The sequence below is a fragment of the Mytilus edulis genome, chromosome 11 (assembly GCF_963676685.1).
Source record: "Mytilus edulis chromosome 11, xbMytEdul2.2, whole genome shotgun sequence".
Lineage (NCBI taxonomy): Eukaryota > Metazoa > Mollusca > Bivalvia > Mytilida > Mytilidae > Mytilus > Mytilus edulis.
Window position 1 is genome coordinate 50,346,869 of NC_092354.1, and position 16,136 is coordinate 50,363,004.

Below are 16,136 nucleotides of genomic sequence, written 5' to 3' on the forward strand. Positions count from 1 at the left end.
ATATCATACTTTCCTCTACATTTACTAAATATATCTCTTCTTTTTATTTTATCAGAAGACAGGCCTCTACAATTTATGCAACCAATTTTAAAACTACCCATGTTTTATATCACTTACATATGTGAAAGATACATAAATATGTTCTAAAGTTATATAGTCAATAAACATAGGCAGAGCAACATGAAAAAACCTAAGTACAAATAAGTAAATGATGAAAAACTTCAATACACGATGTAAAACCTTTATTATGTGATGTGGTTGATACATTACCTAATCTTAAAGTTTCACAACATGATGAAAAACTTTCTTTACGTTATGTTAAAAAAATCAGTATGTCGTATTTGTATTACATTGGGCCAACAAACATACATGGTAATATCAAATGGGTATTACGAGGTAAGAAACATATATGACGTTATGTGAACACTTCATTATGTCAAAAAATCTTTATAAAAACACGGGACCTCTTGGACGTTATTACGCATTGCGTTTATATAATTTAAAGGCATAAGGGCATCCGAAAGAGAAGAAGGCAGCAGATGTCATTCAAATTAAAAAAAAATTAAAGTATAATATCAGTCATTTTGTTCTTCATTTCTTGAGTTTATTACCGGGCACTATTCACTTTTCACTATTCAAAATTCATGAAAAGTAGATAGTGTTTTTTTTTCTCACTTTTTTACTATTCATGTTCACCAAATTGAATAACTTTAATTTCTATTTATTCCGCTTTGTGTTAATACTATCAAATTCTATCAGCATACATTATAGTATTAATTAAGGTATTTGAAGACATGATGATTTGTTGCCCTCCCCCTTTTTATTGTACCTAAAACTGCATTTGATCACTATCAACTAAGAGTCTTACAGAGATATACAATACATAGTATGCACATGGTGGTTGTTTAGGGGGGGGGGGGGGTAACTAAAATTCCTTCAAATAGGTATACGATGGATTGGATGTGCCAAAAATATAGGTCATAATTTTGCTAGATTTTATATAGAAATCAAATGACCCTTCATTTTTTTTTTAAATTCTATATTAAAATGTATTATGGTTTGATAACTGTTTAGGGTAATGGCTTGATCTACATATTTTATATAAATATGCTATTGGAAATCATACAGTATGGCTTATTGTGGTAATTAATTGCATTTTAAAGGGAATTGTATATAACATTTTGTAAATTAGGAGTGTACATTTAGAGACTATCAGTCCCCAATGGTATCATCAGCTCAGTAGTCAGTACATCGGTAGTGACATGATTTAAACAACTTTTCTAAAATTGTCTGTTTATAATTTTTGAAATGATTAAGAAACTAAGGTTTCAACTCCCTCAGGCAAAGTTGACTTTAGATGAATTTGGCTATTTATTTCAGACATTTTTGTTATATAGCTCTTCAATCTTTTCGGTACTTATACATCTTCGGATAACAAATGTTTGGCTTTGAGCGTTCCTAAGAAAGATTAATCCAGAAAAGCGCTTCGGACGCATGAAATTATTAAACGTGTTGTTCTCGTTTTTTTAGAGCTTATATAAGTATGGCCGTGTCATATTTTAAATTTTGTTTTTATGTATAAGTCATAATTTTTGAATATATGTATATAAATATAGAAGCCTAATTCATTATAATATAGTATAAAGTGAATTTTATATGAAAAAAGTAATTTTGAGAGGCAATGTTGGAAAACCCCTACCAAAAAATATTCCAAATAATGCTATATCGAGAAGCTACTTAATATACGGTACATGTACAATTGACTCACTTACTTTGTTACATATCTCACTTTTAAATTAATTCATTTATTAATGTAATAAACAAACTTCAAAAAATTAATACATAAAAAATGGCTAAGAAGTAAGTGACAGAGGTAACAAGTGTGGACACATACCAGCATTCTGAGAGTATTGCATGGCAATACATAGGACCCTACCAGTTAAAATACAATGTTCTCTTACACAAAATTTGAATTAAATTGGTGTGGAAATTGTAATGTTAAAAATATAGATACCAGATATCAAATCAATATACTGTAGTTAGACAAGCAAGACTAAAACATGTGCAGAACATTCATTTATTGTGTGATTTTTCTAGGTCTAAGGATCATATAAATTTGCAAGATATCATTAAATCAGAACACAATTCAAACTTGATCTGTAACTTGTAATGATAAGACTATAAATCAAATATTAAACCAAAATCTGTAAGATAATGACAAAAAAATGACATTTTTCATGACGAATATAAAGCCTCAGTCACACCTTAACAGAAAGCTCGACCGGATGCCTAACGGATAACTTTTTTCAATCTGTTCATGTCCGTTAGACGTCCGTTCTTATCCGTTAGACGTCCGTCCATATCCGTTTCATTTCCGTTTAGCGTACGTTTTATCCGTCGACGTCCGTTCTGTCAAGTGGAAAATTTTGAGCATGCTCAAAACTTTAAATGGACGTCCAACGAATGAAGTGTCCGTTGAACGTCCGGTAGGGGTACTTTTTGTACGGTACACGTCCGTTTCGTTTCCGTTATACACCCGTTGGAGGTCTGATAAACAATTTTAAAAACGGACTTCTACCGGACGTTTATTGGATAAAACGGATGTTGAACGAATGTGAAACTGACTTGTACCGGACGTATAACGGATGATGAACGGATCTGAAACGGCTAAATTCCAATTACAATTTCGCGTCAGAAAGGCCAATCATTGATATGTCAGATTTCTTGAGTGTCGTGAATTCTTGATTAATCGATCTAAGTAAGGACACGTCTTTACTATCAATCAGCTCTTATTCAGGCCATACACTACCCTTTGGCAGCATTTTGAAGAACAAGCCAAACCAGTTACACAGAAAATTTTCGAATACATATACGATCTACATGTATTATAATTGTCGCCTTTACTTTTTCCGTATATCATCTTGCTCACCCGTTTTATCCCTTACGTTTCCGTTAGGTGTCCGTTTTATGCGGTAATAGTCCGTTGGATGTACGTTCGACATCCGTTCTGTCTGGTACTTTTACGTTTCTCGTACGTTGCATCATATCCGGTGTGTGTCCTTTATGTGTCCGTTTTTTGTCAGTACATCAACAGATTCCCAACGGATAACAATTTTGTCAACGGAACACTATTATTTTCATCCGTTAGGCGTCCATTCGAGCTATCCGGTAAGGTGTGACCGAGGCTTAAGGCGATGTTCACATCACGCAATGCAGTGCTTACATCACGTACTGCAATATTCACATCATATACTAAAGTACTCGCATCGTGTACAAGGGTTTTTATTTTAACAGCACGAAAAAACGAGACTCTGATAGTAATTTTCGAAGAGATCCACATATAGCTATTAATGCCCAAAGAGTAGTGACAAGTAATTGTACAGTACCTCTGACGTTCGACTTTAAGTGTTCATCCGATATCTCTTAATATGTTTGAAATCGTACTGCATGGTTTGTCATACAATTAGCAACTGTGTTGACGTGGTTTTTTTTATCCTGAAATCCGAATGCATTAATGTTTTTTTTTAATAAGCGGCAAATGTTTAGATTTTGAACGATTTTATTATATGCTATGGGCCTTTCAATGTCGTTGTAATACAAAATACATTAACATTGATTTATTCTAGCGTAAGTGAAACAATTAAAAAAAGGGATATGATTAACAAAAATGGATTTTATTTTGCACTGCTTAAATGTAAATGTGTAAAGGAAAAGATTAGTTGACAACATCAAAGCTAAAATATATTCGTCATAACATAAATTCGTTTTATATTTGTGATGCAACTAACTGCATATGAGATAATGATCCGTGAATGATCAGCTAGTTCTTATATCAATTTGACAGTATCAATAAGGCCATATTTGTTATTTCACCCTTTACAAGTGGGTGAAAAATACCAGAGGTTAAAATGGCTGTACAAGCAGGTTTAAGCCACCATTGTGTACATAAAAGAATGCCTGTACCAAGTCAGGAATATGACAATTGTTATCTTTTCTATGACGTGTTTAAGCTTTTATGGAATTTCCTGTTTTGAATATTCCTTGCAGTTCGGTATTTTTTTAAATGTTACTTTTTAGAATATTACGAAGCAAAACAAACAGACAGTGTCACTGACAAAAAAAACCCATAAACTTCTAATTCTTCTATCTATGACGAGTTTATTTACAGGGTAGTGTATTGGCATCACTCTTTTCCAGGATAACTTTATGATTTATAAACGAACAACCCATGACAAATTGGGAAATAAACTTATAGTGTATAACGAAACAAAATCTCTAACTGATTTTATTCAGAAAATGTTTCTTTTTTTCTTTCTGCTGCCTATTTCAGCTTACTGAGAACACTGAAAAAAGATTTAAAAAATGTACATTTGTAACCAAGTAGATTACACATATATACACAATAATTCTATGAGTATTTCTTTATGTTGTATTTTCTGATATTTATATTTTATCAAAAGAATTATAATTTTGACATTGCTTTAGCTATTTATACAAGGATTTTGATGATATATTTATTAATTGTGTTATGCATTTTATGCGTGATGCTGCATAAACATTGTTAGTCACGGAAATGAATAAATTTCATTCAGCTTGATATTGTTTTTAAACATTGGTAATTATGGATTGAAACAGAACATAAAGAGGTGGAAGGTAAACAGCTCAACAAAGCGTAAGTGTGGTCTTAAATACTTCGGAAGGACTTACAGAACTTTATTACTAGAATATTGAACTGCGTTCTTGTAGTAGTATTTAAATCGTGTTTGGGTTTTCAAAAATATTTTTATGACATATTGAGAGACGTGTCATTGTAAAACTTTGTCAAATCCTAAACATTTTTAGTAGCTTGCATAAACCTCTGGATACAAATTCTGGATTAATTTTTTTTTTCAAATGTAGAGATTTCGGTACACTATAATCAATATGGCGGGCCGGCTGGATAAACTGAAACTGTAAGTAAATGACAACCTTTTTTTTCAGACTTACGCTTAGTTTCAATTCGGATACACATAGTGTTTTATAGTGTTCGTTTAGTTTTCAACTGTAATAAAAAAAATACTCAAAGGATCTGATACATCTTGTTTTACATATATTTCCAAAAATCATTTGCAAAGTTTTAAGTGTAATTTAATTTCAACAATACTCACGTTGAACAAGCTGTTGGGCATAATGGGGTCAATACGACTCCAACTCCGGTTGCGGAAACAGCTGTACCACAGGCAGTTACGCATGCTGATTGTCCAAGACCAGAATGTGCAAACCCTTCAACAATTTCTGTTACTTTGTGAAGGTCAGGCAAATGGATCTGGAGTTTACCAACTGTAATGAGAAACATTTTCTTGTAAAGGCGAAGACACTTTTTAACTGTTTAAAAAATTTAACAGAAATATTTAATAATGCTGATAGTTTAACTGTTATTTGACAATAACATTTCAATGCAAGGTTTTATCTCATCCGACATTACAAAAAAAAGACACCTGGCTCTTTTTTAATCACAAGTGCTATCACTACACATGACAAGCACATCACATGATGACTGCTATATTTGCATTGTATTTATCATATAACATGTATAAGTTATATAAGTATATCTGATCCATCGAAGGTGCAATACCAATGTACGGTGCAATAGCAATGTCATCGGAATACTTCTTCTTTTTCAACCAATTTTTACAAACAGTTAGAACACCCTTAATATTCTTATACAAATCGAACATTTTGTTTAATGTCATAATATAAATTAAAAATATATGTTATTCATCGTTTTTACCTGTATAAGAATGAGTTATTGTATATGAATTAGGCAATCAAATGATTAACACGTGTTTCAATTTCAATGTAGACATTAGTTTCCTTTAAATTATTCGCCATTTCAGAATCTAAAACATCATGGGTAATTTCATTGTTCGTACCCCAAAGTGAAAATACCGTTACGTCATTGGTTGAATTTCCATTGTTTATAACGTTTTAAACCAATCAAAACGCTTTGGTGTACGCTTTTGAAAATATTACCCAGGATGCATTAGATTCTGAAACGGCGAATTGAACACACATTATGCATATATCAATAATCTTTCTTAGCTCTTAAAAGCGATAAAATATTTCACTTTTTTCACTTTCCTTAAATGATTGAACTAAAAAAAATCAAATTTGATATTTTTATATACCTCGTAAAGACGGAGACGGACAAAAAAGTCCGTTTATCAAATATGAACATCGAAATTTGTTGTTTTTCAATTTGTTTATTATGATTATTTTGTTTCAATTGTTACATTTGTACAATTTATTACATAAGAAATTAAGTTATATGGGTTATAATCTAATCTACATAAACGCATATGTCATGTTTGAATTATACATTTCTTGTAAACTGTATACAACATAGAAAGAAAAGTGATAATATCTTATTAAAAATTGGATAACAGCTGGTAAAGTTCCCATCGTCATTTGATTTCATGCTCTTAAGCCTTGCGTCAAAAAATTTATACTCACTGAGAAATCTTTCCTGTGGAGCTCCAAAAACAAAAGGCAACAAAACGGCTAGCAAGAACATACACTTCATTTTGATACCTGAATTGGATAATTGTTAGAATACACAGTATAACCTATGTAATATAAGCTTTTCATTTATACATGTACAAGGTTAAACAATATGTACGACAAACACGCTTTTTTCTTCTTTAAAGGATTCACCATTGACTTTCAAGACAATCAAGGTAAAAAGCTAAAATAAAGAGCATTGGGACTCAACATTCCGAAAGATTTTACCAAATACAGTAAATTACGTTAAGACAATTGCTATTATACTTTCCACGGTTTTTAATCATTTAAGGTTAATTGCTTGGATGCTCTAACCAATGTGGAAAAACTAAATGTGGATAGTTTTATGAGCATTAGTAATCTACCATATAGAAGAAATACATGTACACAATTTGAACGAGCGATGAACAGTTCAGTTATTCATTACTGGTATAGAAAGACATGTTAGACAAACAAGATTGTCGTAATTATTTCAATGATAAGGAAAGTGCATATTGAATTATGTCTACGGTCATTCGCTGTGAGTACAATTTTATTTATTATGTTTGTATTAGAAGGAAAACTTAATACAAATTGCAAACATCTTGTTAATTGATGTAAACGAAGAAATACTGTCAGTTTGCTAGAAGCATTCAGCAAGGTTACTTTATTCACTTCTCCCTTTCAAAATTTACTTAAACATTTGCCATTAAATAATAAATTATCAATTCAATGCTTCATAGAATTGCTTATTTATTAAAATATTGGGTTCAAAATTAAATATTCTTGTCAATAAAGGCAACAGTACTATACCGCTGCTTATACAATTAGTATTCAATGTTCAAGGTATTAGAATAAATTTGAACATTAAGGTATCCCTTTAGTACTACATATATTATAATCGTTTAAGAAGCCTTGCTTACCTTATTGTGTTTGTACTGGAACTAAAGACGTAGACGTGCATACCACATTATATATGTTTGATGTTTTGGGTCAGGGTTGAAGATATTATCTACTGTACTAGAATCAACTTTGTATCACAAATTTATAACCAAACATAAATCACGATAATGAACTGCACATCGATACTTACATGCATTTGGAATATCTAGAGACATAAGTGATGAAAATATCCGTAGTCGAAACAGTCCTATTATCATCTGAATGTGTTCTGTGATAAAAGGTGACTTTGTTTAGCTTAATGGTCGACTTAACCGAAGTACTACATATGCATTATTATTTTTTTTTTGAATGAATGCAATAAGGGATTATTTGAAAAACATCCAATTTTATATAAATAAAGCTATGTGTTTATACAGTTTATTAATTGTTTAATGTTTTGTCATGAATTGTGAGATTGCACAATTAAGATAACCTTATTTCCGACCTAAATGGAATGTAAACTCAATAGGGCGATGCCTTCATTGAAATCTTTTATCGGTATGCATAGTAGGTGTTTAATCATTATAAGACAGATTTTGTTTGCAAAATTGAATGAAATATTCTTTCATACACTCTCAATTACATATAAAATCACACAATCATTATAAAATGCAGATCGATATCATTAAACAGTATTTTACTTTCACATTGTATTTTTTTTTTACTTCTAGAACAGTAACAAGTCATAATTCCAAGTATATAACAACAAGGAGATGTGGTATGATAGCAATGAGACAACAATTCACCAACATTTACATGAAGTTGATGTAAGCAATTATATGCAACCGTAAGTCTTTCGACAATGAGAAAAATACATATATCGCGTGATCTGCGAGTAAAGGCCCCGACATAAAAATATCAATTGAGAAAAATAAAGCCTAATTTATAATAACAAAGTTTACAAAAGACATATTTGCCATATATGAACCATCTACTACTGAACTCCTGACTTGGGAATGGTACAAAAGAGTGTGGAGGGGGTTAATAGTTATTAAAGGTACCAGGTCTATAACTTAATACGCCAGACGCGCGTTTTAACCTGTTTGTGATCGTTCAGCCATCCTCCATAAACCTGGTACATAGGTGTTACAGTACAACATAAGAACAAACCATATTTTTCGTTTCTGGTTTTTATATAGATTAGACCGTTGGTTTTCTCGTTTGAATGGTTTTACACTAGTATTTTGGGGCCCTTTATAGCTTTATGTTCGGTGTGAGCCAAGGCTCCGTGTTGAAGGCTGTACATTGACCTATACTGGTTTACTTTAATAAATTGATATTTGGATGGAGAGTTGTCTCATTGGCACTCACAGCACATCTTCCTATATCTATAACTTATCTGATGGATACAAATGAAAAACATTTAACTAAAACGCACAGTGGACGTCAACGGGCATTGTACAACCCACCCCTAACATAAGACAATGCCAATTCAAAAAACATTAAAAATCAAGCAAAAATAATTTACAATTCATAGTTGTTACCTACATTCCTGCATCACATTTTGCTAAATTGATAGAAAATCTAGACCTTAGATTCTCTGTATTTTACAATCCAAGATGGCGAAAGACACCCATACCACCTTAATCATTATTTATTGTCTGTTGGTCAAATTTATAACTTATTTAGAAACTATGGTTTCAATCCCCCATGGAAATGCTGACCTTTGGTATATATTTAGATCGTATTTTTTGGTAATTTACATGATAACGATCATAAAATCTGACGCATCTTATACATCCTTGGCTTTTGTATATCTAGCTATGAGAGTTCTTTATCAGGGTAATTCAGAAAAAAACTTAGACGAATGTGTGTGTTTATTTTTTTCATTTTTCACAGCAGTGTGTCGTTAAAGGCAACTGTCATGATTTACTATAAATTTCCATTTCAATTTTAAGAGTAACACTAACAAAAAATTCGAGTACATTGATGTGATTGGTTTGACATCATTCTAATGACCGGTTTTAGTTATCCAAAGCATTTTTTAAAACTGCTGAGAAAATTTCATTCGATGGAAATTTGCTTTAAGGAAATTTGAAAATGATTTTCAATATAACTCTAAAAAGTTCCACACCCAAACTTATAATATTTGTTTTGAATCAGGTATATATTCGGTCATTTATAGTTTGGTGTGCTCTTTAATGGTAAAATAAATTTATGTTTCTCAAAATCTGTTTCCTTATAGCTGGAGACACGTGAGATGCTATAACATTTGTATCGCGATTCTCATTAAAAATGTGTCCAGTGCTATACAGTAATCGATGTGACCTACTAAATAAAACTATTTACCGGGTGTGTAATTAGATGAGCAATACTACGGATGTCACATATGGAGCAGGATCCGCTTACCCCAAGTTTCTGATGAGGTTCGGGTTGCATAGTCCTTATGTTTCTACGTTGTGTCTTGTATACTGTTTGTCTTTTCCATTTTAAGCCATGGCGTTCTCAGTTATTTTCGATCTATGAGTTTGATTGTCCCTCTGGTATCTTTCGCCCGTCTTTCAAATAACGTGAATCAATGCAGATATACATTTCCCTCTAAAGCGTTCAACAATGAGCAACACTTTGACTGTACACTATGTAGAAGGCTGTAATATTACCCAACTAGACAACATGTAGCTCAAATGACACCAGAATAGAAAACAAAACAGTTGACAGTTGTTTTTTTTAATAAACTCAGTTTATTTGAGGTCTGGAGCTGGCATGTCAGTTAACTGCTAGTAGTCTGTTGTTATGTATGGATTATTGTCATTTTATTTATTTTCTTTTGTTACATCTTCTGACATCGGACTGGGTGACATCTCATAAACATGTTTAACACCGCCGCAATTTTGCGCCTGTCCCAAGTCAAGAGCCTCTGGCCTTTGTTAGTCTTGTATGATTTTTAATTTTAGTTTCTTGTGTATAATTCGGAGTTTAGTATGACGTCCATTTTTCCTGTACTAGTATACATATTTTTTAAGGGGCCAGTTGAAGGACACCTATTGGTGCGGGAGTTTCACGCTACATTGAAGACTCGTTGGTGGCCTAAGGCTGTTGTCTGCTCTATGGTCGGGTTGTTGTCACTTTGACATATTCCCCATTTCCTTTCTCAATTTTAAGTAAAATAACAAATATCAATATTTTTGCCAGACTATTTCCCCCTTTAGTGCATTTAAAGTAAGCCAACAATTGTCTTAATATGACATTTGTTCAATGGCAATTCACTCTTTATGAGTATGTATTAAAACACATATGCGTTAGTAAATATCATAACTTTATTTAACGTCTAAAATTTAATTCAATATCCGGCTTGATTGAAATCTTGCAGAAATCTGAAAAGATAAGAGGAAAACTATGTCAGTATTCAAAATAATGAGTACATGTACATTAAACTACGAAGTAATTGTGTAAGACCTAATGATAAAAAGAAATGTAAACGGGACAATTGTTCGGACTTCATACTGAATACTCCAAAAACTTACAACACTTATTTTTGAAACTCTTGGAAGGTTATGTGTTTGCCAGTAAAGCTTTGCAGGTACACTTTCTTGTGTAGCCAGACTACTTGGTTTTAAGGACGCAACAGCAAGTGTCTGATATCAAGACGAATAGTTTCACTTTTTGGTCCCCTTTTCCTCGAATAAAATTGATGAACAAAGTGAACTAACATAAGTGATGTACCTGGCATTACAGGCAAGCTAAAATCTGTTTTAATTTACTGTAACAAAACCCATTGTTTGATGGGAAATGAGTTGCTCAGTTTTTATTTTTCTACTTTGTGTTTTGTAGACAATTGTTTGTCATTTGCTTCTATTGCCGTTTATTGCCATCACATTATCACATAGGTTTTACGACAAAAGAGATGATTTCAGCTTTCCAATTGTGAACTTTCATTTCTAAGTAGCAACATTCCAGCAGCACCTGCATACGGTGTATATATCTCCCAATTGATACGATATTCCCGTGCTTGCATTTCCTATCATGATTTTCTTGATAGAGGGTTGTTGCCCACAAGGAAGCTATTAAATCAAGAGTTCCAAATGGTTAAGTTGACATCATCTCGTCGTAAGTTTTACGGACGCCATCACGAGTTGGTTGACCGTTATGGAATAACCGTTTCCCAAATGATATCGGACATGTTCCTTACGTCGTAACTACAATCCCCTTCCCTTTCATGAATGTGACCTACCGAATTAGACTATTTACCGGATTGTTACCTCATAAACAACACGACAGGTGCCACATGTGGAGCAGGATCTGCTTTCCCTTCCGGAGCACCTGCAATCACCCTTAGTTTTTTTGGTGGCGTTCGTGTTGTTTATTATTTAGTTTTCTATGTTGTGTCATGTGTACTATTGTTTGTCTGTTTGTCCTTTTCATTTTTAGCCATGGCGTTGCCAGTTTATTTTCGATTTATGAGTTTGATTGTCCCTCTGGTATCTTTCGTCCCTCTTTTATCTGATGAGTTCAAAAAAACTTTTAAAGGGTCACCACACCTAAATTTTGTTGAATGTACCACCGCAATCATCCAAATATTTCAATGACAATTGTGTTCGAGCTTCGAGTTAAAGACAGTCGCAGTAAAGTTGATGTCCTACGTGACTGACATGTCTCATAACAATTTTAAAATGTGCTTCTTATATGAAGTAAATGAGGCAGTAGAGTTCTTCCAAACGTCTTCTAATATAGTGAAACACTCACAGTTAAATATCATAGCTGTTCTCGTAGAGATTTGTAAATGTCATAGCTGTTGTCGTAGAGAAATTTTAAATGTCAAAGCTGTTCTCGTAGAGATTTGTTAAAAGTAAAAGTTGTTCGCGGGGTTTAGAAGATCATTTTCCTAAGAAGTTGCAATTTTATCAGTAAGGGTTTGATTTACAGTTCGCATAGTTCAAGTGAAATTTGCAAACACATCTACAACGATATACGATTTGCAGTGTTGTGCATGGACATTCCTTTTGGCTTTTGAAATTCAACATATCGTATAGCGAGTTATTTTCGCGGGATGTACATTTTCGCTTACTTTCGCGAATAATACAAAATCCTTGAAATAAATTCCGCCTGTTTGAAAATGTACATGCAAAGGTCTCGAAAAATATTTTTTCAATGAAAATCGTGAAATTTAACAAACGGGAAAATAACCCGCTATACGGTATATGGCTATAAATTCTTAATACAATTGAGAACAAATTTAGTGTCCATCATGTTTATATTACTATTAAAAATGTTTTGTATTTTTTATTATAATTTTGTTGTTTGTTTGTATCTACACCCCTCTTCACTCACCCTTATTCTTATCATGGATTCATAATACAACACAAAGTAATCATACCTTAATAAACTTTTTATTTAACCAGTTGCACATGTAGCACTTGAATGGCCATCTTGTATAGACTTAAGGACTCTGAAATTAAAATAAAACCAGCTTATCGTGTATCCTAATTGAAAAATGGAAGGAAAAATATCAAATTAAAACCGTCTTCAATAAATCCATTTAATAATTATATTGGACTATTAGTGTTATGATAATGATCTCATCCAAATTACTTGAGATAATCTTCTACTAGTTCGTTTTACAAAAACTGTATTTTCTGATGTAATGTTGTTCAAATGGTTTAACCTTTCGTTAATTTTCAAGGGGTTGTATTTTTCTTTGGTTGGTTTTCCGTTGGTCTGGTACAATTTTCTACCTATGGTCTATTTGTTTTTTCTTTAACCTTCTATTTTCTATTCAATAAATGTATACGTTTTAAAATATGATGGAATGACTTTTGCTTACCAAATGTCATATATTATTAAGTGAGTATTGCAGTTTATACAAAGATACCAAAATATATTTATTCCAATGCTGTCAGTGAAGTATATAATAGCAATCGGAATAAATAGTTTAATTACTCTTTAACTCAATTTAAAGGATACTTATGATAAAATAAAATATATTTCCTGTCATTTAAATTGTTAGAGCAAGAAAGACGTTGTTGTAATATTATGATTATTAAACTTACGATGAACAAACAAGGCCGCAGTAATATGTATGCGATATATGTAATTTCGGGCATTCGGCAACACATGTATCGTGAGTCATGCCTGGATTACAGGCAATCCATTGTGATATTTCGCGTATAGCCAATTGCCTGCCAAAAGAATCCACTGAAATAAGCAGAAGTGGTTAATTAGTTATTCGTAATATATATCAGGTTTAGATTCAAAGACTGTTTTCCGGAGTTGTGAAACAATTTAGATGATAACTTATCAATTTTCACTGAACTATTACACATTATGTTTAGGGCCAAGCTGAAATCCACCTCATGGTGTGGAATTATATCGCTGTGTTGATAACGCATAGATGGTCTTCGGTTATGTTTTCTTATTGGTATGGTAATTGTCTCTGTGAAATATTCCCCATATGTATTCTCTGTTTTTCAGAGGCATCTGTTGTTGGGTTTTTTTTTTTGTTAAGCGTGTTGTTTGTTGTACTGGCTTATACTTCTTGTTTCAATTGTTCTTTTTGCCTCTCCTGAATAAATGATGTTCTTATGATGTCATGGACAGAATGCAGTTGAAAATGAAAGACAGCTGAGACCAACACATAATTCAATCATTTTTGTCAGGCATTTTGACATTTGTACATTGTAGTACTAAAATGATGATTATGTCCGAGTAAATGAACACAGTCATATGTTATGTAATGTTATTTTATTAGTATATCTACATTGGGAAATATAAGTGTATGTAAGATTTCCATAAGGCAACGACCCACCAAAGTGTTCACTTAATAGTTGTAGCATTTTACATTACAATATAAGAATACTCACATAGAAACCGCTTTGAAGGTGAAGTAAAGACAAACGGTAACATTACCAGGAAAATAAGGAAATATCTCATCTTGCCTCTGTAAGGAAACAGGATAATTATAGAATAACTAATCGAATAATTCAAATAGAGAAACATATACAATGAATCACCGAAAAACACATTAATTCACGAATGCGCGAAGCGCATGAGTTAATTATCAGTTGAATATTTTTCGATATTTGAATTTTTGAATTAGCTATTCTTTTTATTACATTAGCAAATGGCTTTTTTTATGAAATTAATTTAGAAAATGTAAGGAACTATATGTTTTACCAACGCATTTTACTGGGAAATTAATATAAATCATTGCAACCAGTGTAATAATATAGGATATAGAAAAAATCTATCAAAAGTCACATAGCAAGTAAGTATAATAATACGCTCAGATCGTCACCACCGGGATTCTAACCACGGTCGCCTGCGTGACAGTAAACACTGGTTGATTCAATTTCATTAACAAAGAAGTCAAAAAGACTTTTGAGATGTAAACAATATGGCAAACTCTTAATTATGAGATACAATAATGCATTGTTTTTCTGTGTTATTTCGGAATAAATGTGTTTTGTTTTGATCTGAAATGGAATTATTTTCCTACCTCTTATCTGTTCTAAATCTTAAAAATTGTATGTCACACTCGTGTTGTAAGCCTTTATCAATACATGATAAGGACAGCACATGTTTACTTTAATAAATTGTAAAAGCAAATGAACGGTTTGTATCCGGCTTTCCATTCATCAAGATTAATTTGTAATAATCAACAATATTTTATACTAAAAAAGACAAAAAAAAATAAATAATGGTGGAATTTTGTTTTGAGTTTCACCTTTAACAGGGTTAAAAAGGGGGACGAAAGCTACCAGAGGGACATTTAAAAACCCATCAGTCGAAAAAAAACTGACAACGCCATGGCTAAAAAAAACAACAAAAAAACCGAACAGTACACGAAACATAACATAATGAATTAGAAACAAACTAGACCACATAATAAAAAAAAACACCCAATAGAAACAATCAGTTTAATAATGCACTTCATGATCATTTTGATGCTATTTTCGGTTTGAAAATTTATTTTATCATTTCACGGGCTTATGTCTATTCCTTTTGTTTAATAAGTCTAGAGCACAAAAAACACACTGACAAATGTTCTGTCAAGGAGCAATACAAACATGTATCAAAAACAAAACAAGAAGAAGTGAGTTTCCCAAGCCCAGCCACACAATTGAGACGCAACTGCAATATGACAGATCTTATACATCATTGGCTTTTAGATATTCAGAATTTGATAATTCTTGATGGAGTTTAACCAGAAAAGCGCTTGGACGAGTACAAATTGTTTTTTTTCATAATTAACAGTAGTTTGTTGTAACAGCAATTGGGCTTTCCCGTGTACCGGGGTTTCATCGGTATTGTTAATAGTAAGCCAATACTGACTGTATTTATAAAAAAAAATGTCATAGTTTGTGCGTTGCTAAGAATAAGAAATTCTTAGAAAAAAACCCAGCTAGCACGATATGAAGACTGCTCGAAATGTGTATGGTGATACACAGATTGGGTTCGCGTGTCTCAAACTTTCTGTATGCACTGATCCATCATGATGCTAGGTTTGATTATTTTGTCAGTTCTTCTTCGTTAGGAATTTGATGCCAATATCCCGCTGTTACACGTGTGCATCTAGGACAAAGGCAATTACTTGAAGAAGAAGAATACAACATAAACCACAAAGGATTTAAACATCTTACAAGTCTAAGTGTTTCTATTATGAAGTAGATATTTTTTTCGAAAGATACGATTCAAGTTTTTTCTCCGTGAGATACGGAGGCTCCAAGAATGGAGTAAAC

The 16,136-nt window shown here is 32.4% G+C and overlaps 2 long non-coding RNA genes across 3 annotated transcripts; both read right to left on the bottom strand.

The window, feature by feature from the left end:
* Positions 1-4,269: 4,269 nt before the first annotated feature.
* Positions 4,270-6,641, bottom strand: LOC139495751 (uncharacterized). Its single transcript, XR_011657446.1, has 3 exons — positions 6,493-6,641; positions 5,148-5,319; positions 4,270-4,343 (listed from the first exon to the last, which is right to left on the bottom strand). It is a non-coding gene; the product is annotated as an uncharacterized lncRNA (long non-coding RNA).
* Positions 6,642-10,700: 4,059 nt separating this feature from the next.
* On the bottom strand, positions 10,701-15,031 carry LOC139495752 (uncharacterized). Of its 2 annotated transcripts, none has more exons than XR_011657447.1 (5): positions 14,894-15,031; positions 14,259-14,335; positions 13,449-13,593; positions 12,776-12,847; positions 10,701-10,775 (listed from the first exon to the last, which is right to left on the bottom strand). It is a non-coding gene; the product is annotated as an uncharacterized lncRNA (long non-coding RNA). The 2 variants fall into 2 exon arrangements; XR_011657448.1 differs by lacking the exon at positions 14,894-15,031 and adding an exon at positions 14,679-14,816.
* Positions 15,032-16,136: the final 1,105 nt, after the last annotated feature.